The sequence below is a fragment of the Rhinopithecus bieti genome, unplaced genomic scaffold, assembly GCF_001698545.2.
Source record: "Rhinopithecus bieti isolate Rb0 unplaced genomic scaffold, ASM169854v2 scaffold_17971, whole genome shotgun sequence".
In the NCBI taxonomy this organism is placed as follows: Eukaryota; Metazoa; Chordata; class Mammalia; order Primates; family Cercopithecidae; genus Rhinopithecus; species Rhinopithecus bieti.
In genome coordinates this window covers 4,187,683-4,199,152 of record NW_016809834.1, presented here as the reverse complement: position 1 = coordinate 4,199,152, position 11,470 = coordinate 4,187,683, and positions in this window count along the sequence as shown.

Sequence of the window (11,470 nt, the reverse complement as noted above, 5' to 3'; positions counted from 1 at the left end):
AAAAAAAAAAAAAAAAAAAAAAAAAAGTTGTGAGTCATTATTGATTTTTATCTTTTATTATTCCATTTTGAATCACCACATTCTTTGAACTATCCCCAAAAGATAATGCTAAGTTTTCTTTATTTCTATTACATTACTTTAGTCAAACTACCATCATCTCTCACTTGGATTACTATAATATTTTAAGTTTCTCTAGTTCCGTTTTCCCCCTTACAATCAATTATCCCTCCACTTAGCAGCTATGATGTTTTTCGTAATATATATCAAACTGTATCCTTTTCTTGTTTTTAACCTTTCAATGAATTCCCATCATTTTACCATGTGTCTTAGAATCTTCCATGATGTTTTTGTTTTTGAGACCGGGTCTAGCTCTGTCTCCCAGGCTGGAAGGTGGTGGCCTGATCACAGCTCTCTGCAACCTCTACCTCCTGGGCTCTAGAGATCCTCAAGCCTCAGTCTCCCTTGTAGCTGGGACTATAGGCACACACCACCATGCCTGGCTAGTTTTTGTGCTTTTTGTGGAGATGGGGTTTTGCTATGTTGCCCAGGCTGGTCTCGAACTCCCCGGACTAAAGCAGTTTGCCCACCTTGGCTTCCCAAAGTGCTAGGATTGCAGGCGTGAACCACCACACCCAGCTCTTCATGATGGTGTTGTGGCTGCCTCTCTAAGACCACTTTGTACTCTCTACCTGCTACCCTACTATTCTCCAGCTCCACAGGTCTTCTGTATCTCCAACACATCGAGTTTGCATTAAGGCTTACATCAGTTGGTGGTCCCACTGGGCCACTGGAGTGTACTTCTACCACTCTATGCATGGCTGACTCCTCCTCGTTAGTAAGATCCCAGCCTAAATGTCATCATTTTAGAGAGGCCATCTCTGACCACACAATCTAGACACCCAGTCACTGTTGATCACATCATTCATTTTAATTCTCGGCATAGCAGTTGTCACCATGTGATCATCTTTTCTGGCTTATTTATATAGTTTTGTCTCTCCTTGTCTGTCTTATTTTCTGTTATAGTCACATCTTCTGGAGTAGTGCCTAACACTTAGTAGGCATTTAATAAATACGTTAAATCAGCAGTTGAAATCAGCCTTTTAAATGTATAGCAAGTAAAACCTGTTAATGAACTGAACTCTACTACATTCTGTACTTGAGAGAAGAAAGTAAATATTCTTTTTTTTCTAACAGAGTGAAAGTGATTTTTAAATGAGTCTTTAGTTAGCACAAAAGGAGGAGAAATTTAAAGTAGAATTTTAAGTTTTTTCTTTCCCAGAAGAGAATTAAGTATTTAAAAAAAATTGGCTAATTTGATAAAATCTATAACACAAACCACTAAAGGATCATAAATGGGAATTAAATCTTACTGGGAAAAATATAGTAGAGTTTACAATGTCGGTTAAAGATAGATTTATTGCTTACACTGATAATGTCTTTGGTGGGCAGAATAATGCCCCTCTGAAAAGATATACACATTGTAATCCCTACAACCTTAAATATGTTATATTATATATCGAGAGAGAAATGAAGTTGAAGATGAAATTAAGGTTGCTAATCAGTTGACCTTAAATAAAGAGATTATCTTGTATTATCCAGATGTGCCCAATGTAATCACAAGCCCCCTTCAATGGGAAAGAAGGCGGCAGAGAGTTGTTATCTTGAGAAATACTCAATTTACCATTGCTGGCTTTAAACACCAAAGGGAGGCATGAGCTGAGAATTTGGGCGGATTCTAGAAGCTAGAAAAGGCAAGAAGATGAATTCTTCCCAAGAACTTCCAGAAAAGAATAGAGCCCTGCCAACCACCATGATTTTAGCCCAGTGAGACCCATTTTGGACTTCCGACCACCAAGATAATACGTTTCTGTGGTTGTTAGCCATGAAGTTTGTGATAATTTGGTATCGCAGTAACAGGGAACTCATACAGTTTCCTTTTTGCTCTTCCTCTTGGGAAAAAAAAATAAAGGAAGCATTTCAAGGAAGGGTAGTAGATATGTTTCTATGTGTATCTGTGAAGGCTTTTCACTTAGCATTGTTATTTCTGTTTCAAGTTTGTTTCTTGTGCAGAACCTTTTGGTCATGTGTTGTGGGAAATCTTGGGCAAACTTGGTCAGTGCAATTTAATTACAAACTTTTAAGTTATCTGCTTTTAGTGAGCACTACCACTCATTATCCCTTAGAGATGGAAATGTATAAAATTAAAAAATACAGGCCAGGTGTGGTGGCTCATTCCTGTAATCCTAGCACTTTGGAAAACCAAGACAGGATGATCGCTTGAGGTTAGGAGTTTGAGACTACAGTGAACCTTGATTGCACCACTGGGCTACAGCCTGCCTGGATGACAGAGTGGGACCTTGTCTTTAAATAAATAAATTTTAAAATCAAAAAAATAAAATAAAACCTAATCATCTTAATCTCCCCAATCTCTATATAACCATTTTATAATGGTAGGTAGCATTTTCTCTGTTTAACTAAAATGATGCACTTGAGGTTTGTGTTTGTCTTATAGAGGGAATCTTTAAAATACTTAAAAGAATAAACTCTTTTAAAGCAATTTCAAATACTTTAACCCATTTATGCCTAATCCTCCATTACTGGAACGCTAAGCCTGTGGGAGTTATTTATATCCTGCTGCTCAAGATCATTGCCAAAGTCTGATTTTTCACACACAAAAATGGCAACCTCTGGCATAAATAGGTTAAAATCGTATATTTACAAAGAAAGAGTTGATATACCAATTGTAATTATTAGTCCATTACTACAAATGCATACTCAGTATTTACCTTAGCAACATTTTAAAACTTTGGTTTGCTAGATCTATTGCAAAGTCTAATTTAAGCATATAGTGCTAATAAAATGACAGTAATAGGTTTACAGACTGAAAAGGTCTACAGTTTGAAATATACTCTTATTTTGGCATTTTCAACTCTTCTCTCATTCAAATAACTTTTGAGTTTCTCAGATGTGAGATAGTGACAATAAGAACACAGATTATACATCTCTATCCCGTCTCTCTTCACTACTTCACTATATTCAATGATCTAGTCATACTAAGACCCACTATTCCCCAAAATGGCCACATTCTCTTTTATAGAATTGTGAACACACTGTTGCTTTGTAGGAAATATGCCAACCGCCTTCAACCAACCAATGCTTCTACCCCTTGGTGGATTTCTGAGTCGCACAGAGCTCAGCTTCAGTTTATAAGTTCCTGCTCTAGAAAGTTTTCTGTGAGTGATCCAAGACTTAGCTAAATGCTTCTCCAGTGTTGCTTTGTGCTTCTTGTAGGCCCTTTTATTCTAAACTTACTCCTGTTGTAGCACTTAGCACAGCAGGCTGAAATTGGGTTTTCACTTTTCTGTGTCCCTCAATTTCTCTGAGCTTCCTTATGGCAAGGATTGTGCATTGTACATTATTATGTTAATATCTCTGATGCTTAGCACAGTGTTGTCATATAAGGTGTTTTCAATAGAAAATTACTAAATAAATGAACCAGTAAATATGTAAAATACAGAGAAATGAAGTATTGAGAGAAATCAAAGGAGAAGGGGTTGGCCTTTTCTTCTTTAGTCTGAACCTGTAGTCTCAGAACTGGAAAATAAGTTAGAAATCATGGTGTTTCTGGTATTGCCTCAGATCATTCATGTGGATTTGGATTTCCCAAGCTGCACATTGAGCTTTATTTTGTTGTTTTAATTTTGCTTCATGTTTATTTTTTGTTTTAATTTGTTTTACCTTAAAATGTATTTAGAGGATAATATTATAAACTTTTATCTTGAAAATTATCCTCTCTTAATAATTTGGCTAATAATAAATTAGGACAAAATTTAAGGAAAATCTAGTTTGTAGAGTTCTTGGTCCAAAAAAAAAAAAAATCTCTCGCAATAACATTTCATAAATCTGGAATGTACTTATTTGTATAATTCTGAATTAATAAGATTTGAGTGTATTCAGTAAATGATTTTAGATTTATGCTTTCAAGATATTTAGTTGCTTGCTCAAAAATCTTACAATGTCAACATAGGAGGAAAGTCTCCAGCTCATCTAGCCCAACCACTCACTAATTTTACAGATGAGGAAAAGTGATTCCCTTTTCTTCAACTAACTGCTCATGAGACCTCCCGTGACAGCCATGAGCTTTAAAGGCCAGTCTTCTTACTCCATGGTTATTCCCATTATGCAGAATGGCACAGTGTTACCCTTTGATGCTTCGGCAAAAATTCTAAACTTCTAATCAGAAAGCATGATTTGAGCTTGGCACTACAACAAAAGTTGGAGAATCACTCAGGAAGGTTAACATTCAGAGGGAAGCAGGTGATGCTTACGAACTCTGAAGCACCACATAGCCTGTTCAAATGCTTCATATCACTGATTTAAAGCAGTGGGTAGGATGGCACCTGCCCATTTTTTTGTTTGTTTGTTTGTTTGAGACGGAGTCTCGCTCTGTCGGCCAGGCTGGAGTGCAGTGGCCGGATCTCAGCTCACTGCAAGCTCCGCCTCCCGGGTTTACGCCATTCTCCTGCCTCAGCCTCCCGAGTAGCTGGGACTAGCTTAAGGGCTTCTCGTAGGACATGTGTATCAGGGCTTACTTAAAAAAAAGAAAATGGATTCCAGATCCCAGTGACTACCAAACCTGAGAATTTTCTGCTTCTTGCTGTCCAAGACTAACTCAGGATCTTGATTGTGCTGGGCTAGTGGTTTGCAAAAACCTGAAAAGTGCTGGTGAAGACCGAGCATGACACACCTACTACACTGTTCCATAGAGTAGCCAGTGGCTGCTGGCTGTCAAAAACATTGGCTATTAGCTACTGAGCACTTGAAATGTGACTAGTCCAAATTGAGATGTGTTAACTATATACTGGATTCAAGGGGTTAGTAAGAAAATATAAATTTAAAAGATATCATTGTTACTATCAATTATATACTGAATTTATTATATTTTGGATATATGGGGTTAAATAAATTATTAAAATTATTTTCATCTTTTTACTTAAATGTAACTACTTAGAAAACATAAAGATTGTATGTGTGATTTGTATATCTGTTTCTATTGGACAATTCTACTGTAAGAAGCAGTTAGGGTAGGTAACATAAAACCTCTAGCGTCAGTGACCACTACAAGGAATCTCAGCCACCAAAGCACGATTACTGCAAATTATATATCATGCAGCATTTCTGGTTTACTCAGAATGGTGACCAGTGTATCCCTGCAGAACATGTTTTATTATATAATGGATCTTTAAACACTCTTATACACGTCTCTGAATGGATATTTGGGAAAAGTATATACTTACACAAAAAGAAAAGCAATGATTCTTCTCCAGTTCTCTGTACCATCTATTCCCATGAAAGAAGTGTAAACGTTATGCTCACTGGAATGTTACAAGCATTCTAAGTTTTTCCTATTTCACAGGGAGACCTGGCATCTATTCTGGTGAGGGTGAAAATTCTGAAGGAGAGATAGTCATTTTTCTGGCAGTCATGAAAATGGGCTTTTATGAAAAGGAGATAGTTTATGGTTATATGCATTCAAGAGACTTTCTTCCAAATACATTTCCTGATGCTTTGAATCAGAGTTCAGGTTCAAATGTTCTTTTGTGCCCACTTCCTTCTCAAGGAGATCATTCTGTGTATATATCTCCATCGATCATACTTCATTGAATATTCTGGATGTTGATCACATATAGAAAATGATATGGTCTTTGCCTTCTAGGTCATCTACTCTAGGCCTTTAAATTATTAAATCAATATTAAATATTAGAGTATTGCCATAAATATTAAAATGACACATGCAATATTTTCACATATCAGTGTGTAAAGAACCCTAGTTAATTTTTTGGTGATCATTGAGGCCACTAGAAAACAAGGAATTGTGTTTATGAATTAGGAAGAATAACTTGCATATTGAGAATTTACAAAAATGACTATTAATTTGATAACAGTCCTTAGCCTCTTGATGAAATGTACATAAAAACTCCCATCTCCATAAACAAGAAAAAACAAAAAATAGGCAAATGTCATCCACTATTTTCAGGATTCCTCGCTCAGAAAACATATTTTAGAGGCCACATTCAACTTTTTAAATAAAAGTGAACAAAATCAACCAGAAACCAAGCTCTTCATAAGTGCATATGTGTAATTTATAGTGAAAAAGTGCAATAAATAAATCCATCTCTGGTCATTATTCCTGACAGATCTTAACGAGTACACGATCCATATTTTAACAAAGTTTGAATGTCAACATTGGTTTCATGACTGTTATATAATTTAATTACTATTAATTACCACATCACCACCACCACAAAAAAGTATTCTTGAATTTCAGTTGGAAAAAATGTTTCATTTTCTTGTTTTTCATTTCATTGAAATTTTGAGTTTCTCAGAATGAAAAGACTAAGCAATTATCTATACTAGGGCTGTGGAGAGGGAGAAGGTGTTAATAAAATCCCTAAATGAAGGCTACCAACTTCCATGCCCTCCCATAAGAATTTTGGCAGGCCTCTAAGGGAGGTATGCAGCTTACGGAATTAGAATTGGAGATCTAGTAGCAGATCCTGGCTACTGATTGAAAGCCCCTACCATACAGATATAATTCAAACATGTTATGGAATCCCTTAAAATAGACCGTACTAGCTTCAGACTAGCTTCAGACTCAGACTACTGGGGAATTTAGAGGGGCAAACACGTTATTCCCATTTTGGCCATGACACTCTACATAAGAAAATGTGAGGAGCCGTATCACAGACATTACAGACCCAAGACCCCATTCCCAGATCTTCAATATTATATGATGAGGACACAGAACCAGGAATTCTTGCCATAACAGCTTGATCTGCTGCCGGAGCTTGCCCGTGTCTTCCTCAGCGTGGTTTCCCTTGGAAGATTTTGCTGCTGTGGGTACTCATCCTCGGGCCCAAGGGGTGATTCATGAGCCATGTCGTTCCCTGGGAGAGAGGTGGAGACAAACATCAGATACAGCAGGGCATAAGAAGGGGGAAAACCGAAGAGGGGGAAAGAAGCAGGGAGTCTTCTCTCTTTCTGTCCGAAATGCCAAATGGGAATATACCAGAAATGTTGTCATTTGGCATATGTTTTAGACATGTTGGAAATAAGACAATCACAAAATAGAACATTTTGAAACATTTCCTCAAATATGCATCAGGATTCTTTGTTGATGTTACCTCCCAACATCAATGGTAGTCATTTCATGTACAGGACATACTGAGGATATTTCTACATCTTACCACATTGTATTGAGATTTTAGAACTCACCCTCTTCAAAAATTACATATATGAAGGAATATTACATTTAAAGGAATATTATTGACATTAAAATTTCATCAACGGCAAAGAATACTCAAAGAAAATGAAGCAATATCTTCAAAGTTAGGAAGAAAAAAGATACTTAGCTGCACTTTGTATTATGCAAAAGAGACTTCCAGTCATTCAGAAACTTAGTTTACTTATTATTTAGTCTCCCAATATGAAAAGAATATTCAAGGGCTTCACCAGTAAAACAATCAAGAAAAAGAAACATAGAAAAGACTATATGAAATACAAGTGCTAAAAAACTCGTTATGGCCATAAAAAGATAAGAGACTCATGCCTGTAATCTCAGTACTTTGGGAAGCCAGCCGAGGCAGGAGGTTCACTTGAGGCCGGGAGTCTGAGAAAGCCAGGGCAACATAGTGAGATTCTGTCTCTGCTCTCTATCTATCTGTCTTTCTAGCCAGCCAGGCATGGAAGCATGTGCCTGTAGTCCTAGTTACTTGAAAGGCTGAGGCAGAAGGATTGCTTGGGCCTAGAGGTTTGAGGCTATAGTGTGCTATGATCCCACCACTGCACTCCAGCCTGGGTGACACAGTAACATCCATTCTCAAAAAAAGAAAAAAAAAAAAAAAAAAGGAAGAAAATGAGAAACAATTCATCAGGTTTTGATGCTGGGAAAATTAATCGTCAAAAAGAAAAAAAATTAAGATGTAAGATTACATTGTCTTTTTATAGGAGGCCAATAAAATTACTCAGTTCTACAGTTAAATAATATTTCAAGTATCAGGGCCAGGCATGGTGGCTCACTCCTGTAATCCCAGCACTTTGGAAGGCTGAGGCAGGCATATCACCTTAGGCCAGGAGTTCACAACCAGCCTGACCAACATGGTGAAACCCGGTCTCTACTAAAAATACAAAAATTAGCTGGGCGTGGTGGTGGGCGCCTGTTATCTCAACTACTTAGGAGGCTGAGGCAGGAGAATCGTTAGAACCTGGGAAGTGGAGGTTGCAGTGAGCCGAGATCACACCATTGCATTCCAGCCTGGCTGACAGAGTGAGACTCCGTCTCTAAATAAATAAATAAATAAATACAAGTATTAATTACTATTTTAAAGTCTTAGAATCAGCTTTTAGTTGTCCTAAATAAAGTGACCAAACAATATAAATAACCCTCATAATAAAAATATGAAATTATACCTAAAGGATTTTTGAGGTGAGTGAGGAGGAGAGGTGAAGAAAAGGTTTACTATTCGTCACATCTTTCATAGCAAAGAATAAGTAGATATTGTCTTAGTTGATACATTTTTAAATTTGCCATTTATAGTATTTAAATTCAGAAAGGCAATGACTAGAAGAACTAAGGAAAAATATATCTAAAGACATAAAGCAGGAGGGAAGAGGAGATATGATAGATAGTGTAAGATTCCTAAGCACTTAATTGTTTTGATAGTGTCTAAAGGTGATGAATCGTTTAATAGAGTGCTTGGGAAAATATAATTCCTTCATAGAGGTACAAAAATTAACAGATATTAAGTAACTTTCTATTAGTATTAACCAGTCATAAGTTTCAAATAAATGGATGACATCATTTAGACTAAATATGGAACACAGAACACTGAATGAAAAAAAAAATAATCTGAGTTGTCGTTGACAACTAGATTGGTTTATGATAAAGGCAATGAATTTCTTATCCTTTAGGTTTAAAGCAAATATTTCACATTATTTCTGTCATGTATTGTGAAGAAGGACTGCATAATGATCATAAAAGGGCATTGACCAGCTTAGAAAATGATATATAGCACAAACAAGTGATAGTATTTAGGGAAGCTTGATATCACATCTCTGGTCTCATGTTTTAGTTTTGTGTGTAATTGATATCACTCCTGCTTCCTATTATTAACCCCAAAGTTTTATTTCTTGTATTAAAAATAAATCAAAAGATACAGTTTTAAACTTTGGTATGTTTTATTGGTTTACTTTTAATATTGGCTACATTTAGACTCTTTTTTTTTTAATTTAAGATGAAGACATAAGTGTTGAAATGTGCAACATGATTTTTTTATGACTGAAAGACAAATTTTTGGACATTGAAAATATCCTGAGTCAATCTGTTCTTGGAAATTTACCAGGCAAATTTTGCAGTGGTTTAAATTAATTCAGCACACCTTTGGGTCCTTACTCCAGCAGAATTTATTGAAGATTAATAATAGTTATATGAATCACATGTCATAATACATTTTTCTCCAGTAAGGTGTCATTTAACTTCTTAAATCCAAAACATACAGTGTGCAAGCTGTCCCAATCTTGTGAACAGGTTGTTTCAAGTAGTTTGTTTGGAATTTGGAATTCACAACACATTTTCTTACAGAAATAAAGTTATGAATTGTGTTTGCATAACCAGGCCAGCCAACAAAAGCCCATTTAATCCACAAATTAGTATCTGGACTCCAGTTCTAACAGGGTTAGAACTAATAGGTGGGGTGAAGATGGGGTTATGGTTCAAGAGAAACAAGAAAGGCATTTATTTTATTTTATTTTCTTATGTACAAGGATGTCTTAGATAAAATTATGAGATAAATTTTGTTTCTAACACTTTCAACCTGCTTTTATGCTTTTTTTTGAGACAGAACGAGACTCTCACCCAGACGACTGGAGTGCAGTGGTACCACCTTGGCTCACTGCAACCTCCACTTCCTGGGTTCAAGCATTTCTTGTGCCTCAGTCTCCTAAGCAGCTGGGAAAACAGGCATGCACCACGAGTCCTAGTTAATTCTTTTGTATTTTAGTAGAGATGGGGTTTCGCCATGTTGGCCAGGCTCACCTTGAACTCCTGGCCTCAAGAGATCTGCCCACCTTGGTCTCCCGAAGTGTTGGGGTTACAGGCGTTAGCCACTGTGCTCGGCCCACCTTTATTTATTATACTGTTTTTCTATTTCCTCAGACTTCAGTCCTATTGACTGTACTTTTTTGGAGGCTGGGTGGTGGAAGGGTGATGGACTAGCAAAGCATCATTTTATAGCATGCTCCAAATTCCAAAATGATGTTTCCTTACTACCTCTCTGTGAACCTTCTCCTATATTGTGTCGATGTCTTCAATGAAATATTGGAAGAAATTAATCTTGACTAAATTAATTTATATTAAGTTATGCAACAGATCTTAATACAGTCTTTCTATTGTCTCTACTTTCTATCCCCAAAGAGTTTTTATCTAAGTATGAACTTAATGATATTTCAAGATGGATAATGAGGTTAAATACAAAGTTCAGTTGCAATAAAGTAGGTATATTGGTATATTTGGGAAATGGGCCCATCTTGTAGAATGAGAATCCTCCTTCTTTTACTTTCTTTCCTCCTTTCCCTTCTTTGCTTCCTATTTTTGCTTTTCACAGTTTATTCTATTATTCTACAAGTCAACAGGTTTTACTAGTTTTTTTTTTTTTAATATGTTAAAAAAAAACAAAACAAAACAAAAAAAACAAGTCGCGAGTTTCCAATGAATAGAATCACTGAAAGGGGAGTTATCAGCTGGACTGATGTTCTTCCTTACACTCCATGCGTATAAAAGGGACTCTATTGTTATAATGACGTTGTTTATTGACTTTTGTTACAGTTATAAATCCACCTTCAAGGGAATGTCTAGTGGACTTCCACATCACATCCCAAGCAATATTCATTGTATTATCCAAATCTACTTATAATCATGTGATTGCTAGTCTCAGCAAATATTATATTCATTTAGTTTTTAATAAAATAACTAAAATTAGGCCAATCCCTGAATTTGTTTCTTGGGCTCTACTAACTTTACTTCTTTACCTTTCTTCCTCATCCTGTTTACTTTCCTTCTCTTCTTTTTTTTTTTTTTTTAATAGCATTTACCTCTTAGAAATGTGTTTGCCTGTATTTAAATGCATCGTCTCTAAGAAACTGAAAGTCTTTTATGGGACTGTACATCCATTTCTCCAAGAATTTCTCCAAGAATTAACCAACTGTCCGGTATCTGTTTCTAAGCAATTTTGGCAAAATAAGTTTTAGGTTTATTTAATTCCAGACAGAATTATTTCTTTAATCTCAGAGAAAAGTATTTTATGACTGTCCAGTGATTTCATTCAGTTCTACAATCTGATGGAATTTAAATTATTCAACTTTTGTTTTTAAAATGGCTGTCTCAAGAGAGTCAATACAAAATCAGTTTGTTCTT